The following is a 6,691-nucleotide window of genomic DNA, read 5'->3' as shown; positions in this document are numbered from 1 at the left end:
CCTCTGAGATCCAGCTCTATCAGGTGTGAAGGGTTTGATCTCAGAGCTGAAGCCAGAGCTTTATAACCTTCTTCTGTGATACTGCAGTCTGAAAGTCTAGAGAAAAGAGATTTAAAAAATAAAAATGTATACAATTAATATTACTTTAATAATACAATTATAACATAAAAATCATCAAATGCCTTTTCTCTTATAAGTAAAGAAAATAATTTGACAGAGGCATGTTTTTTTCCTGTTTCTTTAATTCACTACAGTAACTTAACTTTAATATTTAAAACAAACAATAGTTCATTGAACTCACCTGAGTCTCTCCAGTGTACAGTTTGTATTTTCTAATCCGTTCTGGAGTTTCTTCACTCCTGAATCCTGCAGATTATTGTTGCTGATGTCAAGCTCTTTCAGACTGGAGTTTGATCTCAGGACTGTAGCGAGAGCTGAACAGCTTTTCACTGTTAGACCACACTTACGCAGCCTAAAATGAAGAACAGAAGAGGGAGAATTTACAAACACAAAGTACTTGATTCCCACATTAAATGATCACTGAATATTACAGTGTTTTGGTCACCTGATTTCAATAACATACTTAACATCTACAATAACATATGAACAATACTCACGTCAGTGTGTTGAGTTTACAGTGTTTATCCTTCAGTAGAGCAGCGATCTGATTCACTCGTGTGTCTCCTAGTTCACGTTCACTCAGATTCAGCTCTCTCAGGAGTAACGGGTTTTCACGCACTATTCCTTTCACATACTGACAGGCTTCATCTGCAGCAGGACCCAAAAACTTGAAGACCAGTCTTGTAGTCCTAACAAAAAAAGTGGTTTAATATTCTGTACCCTGCCTCAACCACCATTAAAAAAGTGTTTTCATGTTGTTCACTGGTAACATATGTTTAATTAAAATAAATAATTATAAAAAAAAATACAGTGCATTCTAAAAATTGATCGACAGATTATTTCTCAAGTAGCCTACTGCATGGCTGAAGTAGTTCCGCATTAGGTTTGTTGTCTGCATTACAGTTCTATATGACTATAATTAAAATATTGCTTTAGAATTACATTAAGTGTGAAAATACACTATATCAGTGATTCTAAACCGATGGGCTGCGGATATTTCTGAAAATAACGACTCCTGGAGGAGACAGACCCAGCCCTGGCTTTGCTCTGTCCCGTCCACGCTATGTGACTGTGCGTGGACAGAACATAAAGCCTTCGGACCTCAGACCAGCTCTTGGTCTGGCCAGCAGAAGGGAAAGGCTGTCTCCAAGCAGAGGATGGCCCACTGGATAGTTGATGCCATCACCTTGGCTTACCAAGCACAAGGCATGCCTTGCTCGCTCAGGATGCAAGCTCACTCTACAAGAAGTGTTGCATCCTCCTGGGCACTGGCACATGGCGCCTCGCTGACAGATATTTGTAGTGCTGCGGGCTGGGCGACACTCAACACGTTCGCTAGATTGTATAGTCTACGTGTAGAGCCGGTATCCTCCTGTGTTCTCACCTCAAACGGGTAGAAGTACCGAGAGGTACTCTATGCTCAGTGTTGGCATGCTGCCCCAAAATTGCTCCAGAGAGTCCCTATGGGCAGACCCTGTTGAGTCCCGTCACCCATGGCAGCCGGACATGGTGGAGTGTCCGGCGCCAGGCCTATATTCTGCTGTAAACTTGAGAACCGGGTCTAGGCTGGATGCCATATGTGTGACCCTGAGGGGATCTCATATGTGTACTTTTCCACGGTTGCTCCTAAACGTAAGCCTGTGTCTTTCCCTTGGGAGAACCCATCTCTTACGAGGTTGTAGTCACCCTAGTAACTTCCATATGTATATCACCACATAACTCCTTCCGGGAAGGATGCGGCTTCGTTTTCCAGTGCGATAACCTGAAGATGTGATGCACCTGTTGCTCATTATATACCCCCGCTGCGAGGCAGAGCAGCTGATTTCAATAAACGCATGCCAATGTGCATAGGCTCATTTTAGTTACACTCAAAGTAGATTGGCCTCTCTAGTGAGATTCCTATTCGTCGGTCACCAAAGTGATGTTTCCGTTCCCTCCTTCAGGGAACGAGGGTTACAAACGTAACCGAGACGTTTTGCATCATGACCGCAGTACCACTTGGGGTGTGCTTTTTATTCTGCTTTTCCTAATATTTTTTTTCTTTTTTTATTCATTTTACCTGGCAATGCATCAGAGTGTCTTCACTCACCACCATATTATATGTTGTTTTTAATGCAGAGAGAGAGAGAGGTGCACTCAAAGCATCACGTGGAACTGACGGGAGTCTGAGACAGTTTCCCTTACGAAAATTAACTGTTTTTTGGGGTATTGATTACCATTTGTAAAACCACAACAATACCATAGTTAAACTATAGTTTTTGTAGCAAAACCATGGTTTTGGACACACAGTTAAAAGGGCAGCTAAAATTACAACAGCTTATGGACTTTTACATGCAAATATTAATCCTTAGAAGTCGTAATACGAAAACAGTCCTCGGCAAAAAGTATATATTGTATATGTGCGTATGGCCCGACTACACCACTGCTGAAGATAGAGGAAGTACATTGATATTACCTGCCATATAAAGATTTCTTTTTCTAATATTTTAAAGGTCCTTTAGTCATTTCAAAGCTTTTATAAATTTCTTTTTGATGGTTTAATTCTCTTCTAGCTAAAAACTATTGCATTTTATTGTCTTAATAACACTCACCTCAGTCTTTTCAGCTGATTCCACAAACTCTGTTGTCCATCATAGAGCTCCTTCACTCCTGATTGTCCAGGATCATTTCCTCTGAGATCCAGCTCTATCAGGTGTGAGTTTGATTTCAGAGCTGAAGCCAGAGCTTTATAACCTTCTTCTGTGATACTGCAGTCTGAAAGTCTACAAAACATGAAACTTGAATTAAATGTAACATTGTGTTTCAAATTAAATTATCAGATGAATTATAACTTAAACTGAATCAGAATGATCAGTGCACGTAGAAATGTTGGTAACACTTTATAATAACTGCACGCTATTAATCATTAGTTAAGCATTACTAAACTGTTAATTCATCATTTATAAAGCATTAATAGACATTAATAAGCAGTTTATAAATACAGTTATAAATGCTTTATTCTTGATTTATAAGCATATCTGTAATATGTTTAATAATTGTATTGTCATACTTTATTAATGATCAATTTATCATTTCTAAATGAAGTATTGCATTATTTACAAACCAGTTACATTATTTACCATTATTTACAAACTAGGTGTTGTCATTGATTAATAAGATCACTTAGAAAGTGTAAGTAAATGTAGTAAATACAGGTAGTTATAAAGCATTTAGTAGTGGTCAGTTAACTATTTCTGAGTTCATCTAAAGTGAGGACTAGTTATGCTTTGTAAAGCATTTATAAAGGAGATTTAAAGACTCATTGATCTTCTAAACAGAAAAAGGAAACAAACACAACACAGTGATACAGAAGATAAAAGTATTTAACATCTTTGTAAATGCTTTACGAGGCATAACTAGTCCTCACTTTAGATGAGCTCACAAACATAGTTAACAGACCACTACTAACTGCTTTATAACTCCCTAAAGCATTTATTAACACACTAAGTAACTATTACTATATGTCTGAATAATAATATGTATTTAAACAGTTTATTAATCATTTACTTACACTTTCTAAGTGATCTTATGAAGCACTGACAACTCCTAAATAACTGGTTTGTAAATAATGCAATACTTCATTTAGAAATGATAAATTGTTCATTAATAAAGTATGAAAATACAATTATTAAACACATTATAGATATGCTTATAATTCAAGAATAAAGCATTTATAACTGTATTTATAAACTGCTTATTGTCTATTAATGCTTTATAAATGATGAATTAACTGTTTACTAATGCTTAACTAATGATTAATAGCGTGCAGTTATTATAAAGTGTTACCGAAATGTTCATCAAATACAATAATTACAAATTGTCTGTTTTAGTTTGAGTTTTGAAGTTTTCTTCCCAGTATACATGTGACAATATTAAACATTTAAAACATTTAAATACTGTTTGACTTCTCTGTGTCAGGAAGATGTCAAACAAAAAGCAGAGTTTTGTTTACGGAGGTGCTGCTCAGCGCAATCCACTGTCAGAGAGTGAATTTGCTAATTCATTCAGCCCATCTTCTTCATTCATTTATGCTTCTCCTCCGTGTTGGGGATGTTTACATCAGAGTGAGCATGCCTCTTTAATGCAGCACATTTTAACCAGGTAATTCTAAAAATGTATTCTAAAAATCTAAATTTATAATACAGAAACTCTCTTTAATAAAGTTGCAAACATTTTGAAGAGCCCACAACAACAATTATGTGCATGTTCATTACCGTACACTTGCACATCTACTTCCCACTTCCCAGTACATTTCGTTTTAGCACTTTATGGTTAATATATTAACAGATAATGAAATATTATTAAGGCTGTTACATGTAACACAGTTGACACATTTACAGTGGGGGAAATAATTATTTGATCCCCTGCTGATTTTGTAAGTTCGCCCACTTACAAAGAAATGAAGGGTCTATAATTTTTATGGTAGGTTTATTTTAACGGGTAGAGACAGAATATTGAGCAAAAATCCAGAAAAACACATTATATAAAGGTTGTAAATTGATTAGCATTTTATCGAGTGAAATAAGTATTTGATCTCCAACCAACCAGCAAGAATTCTGCCTTCCACAAATTGGTTATGTGCCCATGTGAAACACAGATTAGTCCTGTCACTTTAAGAAAGTACTACTAGCGCAGTGGACACCTGTCCACAGAATCTGTATCTTCCATTCCAACCTCTCCACCACCATGGGCAAGACCAAAGAGCTGTCAAATGTCAGGGACCAGATTGTAGATCTGTACAAGCCTGGAATGGGCTACAAGACCATCAGCAAGAAGCTTGGTGAGAAGGAGACTTTTGTTGGTGTGATTATTCGGAAATGGAAGAAATACAAAATGAAAAATCAATCGCCCTCGGTCTGTAGCCCCATGCAAGATCTCGCCTCATGAGGTAAGGATGATCATGAGAAAGGTGAGGGATCAGCCCAGAACTACACGGGAAGAGCTTGTTAATGATCTCAAGGCAGTTGGGACTACAATTACCAAGCAAACCATTGGTAACCATTGGCAACGGATTGAAATCCTTCAGCGCCCGCAAGGTCCCCCTTCTCAAGAAGGCACATATTCAAGCCCATCTGAAGTTTGCCAATAAACATCTAATGATTTAGAGAAGGCTTGGGAGAAAGTGCTGTGGTCAGATGAGACCAAAATTGAGCTCTTTGGCATCAACTCAACTCGCCGTGTTTGGAGGAAGAGAAATGCTGACTATGACCCCAAGAACACCATCCCTACAGTCAAGAACGAAGGTGGAAACATCATACTTTTGGGCTGTTTCTGTGGTAAGGGTACAGGACGACTTAACTGTATTGAGGGGCCGATGGACAGGGCCATGTACCGTCCTTCAGCCAGAACACTGAAGATGGGTCGTGGATGGGTTTTCCAGCATGACAATGACCCAAAACATACCGCCAAGGCAACAAAGGAGTGGCTCAAGAAGAAGCACATTAAGGTCTTGGAGGGGCCTAGCCAGTCTACAGACCCTAATCGTATAGAAAATCTGTGGAGGAACCCGAACCATTGAGTTGCTAAGCGACAGCCGAGAAACTTAAAGGATTTTGAGAGCATCTGTAAAGAGGAGTGGACCAGAATCCCTCCTGAGATGTGTGCAAACCTGATGACCAACTACAAGAAACGTCTTACCTCTGTGCTTGCCAACAAAGGTTTCTCCACCAAGTACTAAGTCATGTTTTGCTTGGGGATCAAATACTTATTTCACTTACTGAAATGCAAATCAATTTATAACCTTTATATAATGTGTTTCTTCTGGATTTTTGGTCTCTATCCGTTAAAATAAACCTACCATAAAAATAATAGACCCTTCATTTCTTTGTAAGTGGACAAAATCAGCAGGGGATCAAATAATTATTTCCCCAACTGTACCTATATAATTTATATACATTTTTCTTCCTTATTGACATCCATAGTTATTTTATTAGGGGTATAGAAAATAAGAGAAACAGGTTGATAACATAAAGTTGCATTTAACCTATATCTACATCATTACGAAGGATCTGTACCAAGCGTGCCGCACAAGCCCTGAAAAGTGAAGCCAAAACGTCTCGATCGCCCCCCGGTGACTGGTCCTAGTATAGACCAACGCTACTTTTGCGTCATCGAAGGGCAACGCCCCTTTTTGGGGGAAAACAAACGGATTCCCCTGAGAACAGAACTCGCTCGCTCTAGACCTGCAAAGTTTCTTGATAGCAAAAATCGCACAAACATACACTCTCTTTGGACTATTCAGACATCTACCACTATCTCGTGGAATCACCAAGTAAGTAGCCTATTTTTTTTTTTTGTCATTAACACACTCACAGTATGACAAACTAGACGATGAGGCCATGTCAAGAGGAGTCGCTGGTTTACTTGGATCATATTTCACTTGATTTAAGCTATTGACATAGTTTTGTTGTCGACTAGCTATAACTTACTAGTTAGAAAGACGAAGCTGCTAGCAGCTACGTGATTAACGTTAGCTCTCACTAGGCACGCTACCTTGGCTGTTAACTGATTTTATTGTTGAAATAGTGGCAGG

This window comes from Abramis brama, assembly GCF_963993115.1.
Source record: "Abramis brama genome assembly, chromosome: 9".
Classification (NCBI taxonomy): Eukaryota; Metazoa; Chordata; class Actinopteri; order Cypriniformes; family Leuciscidae; genus Abramis; species Abramis brama.
The sequence above is the reverse complement of the archived record's forward strand: the minus strand, read 5'-3'. Positions refer to the sequence as shown.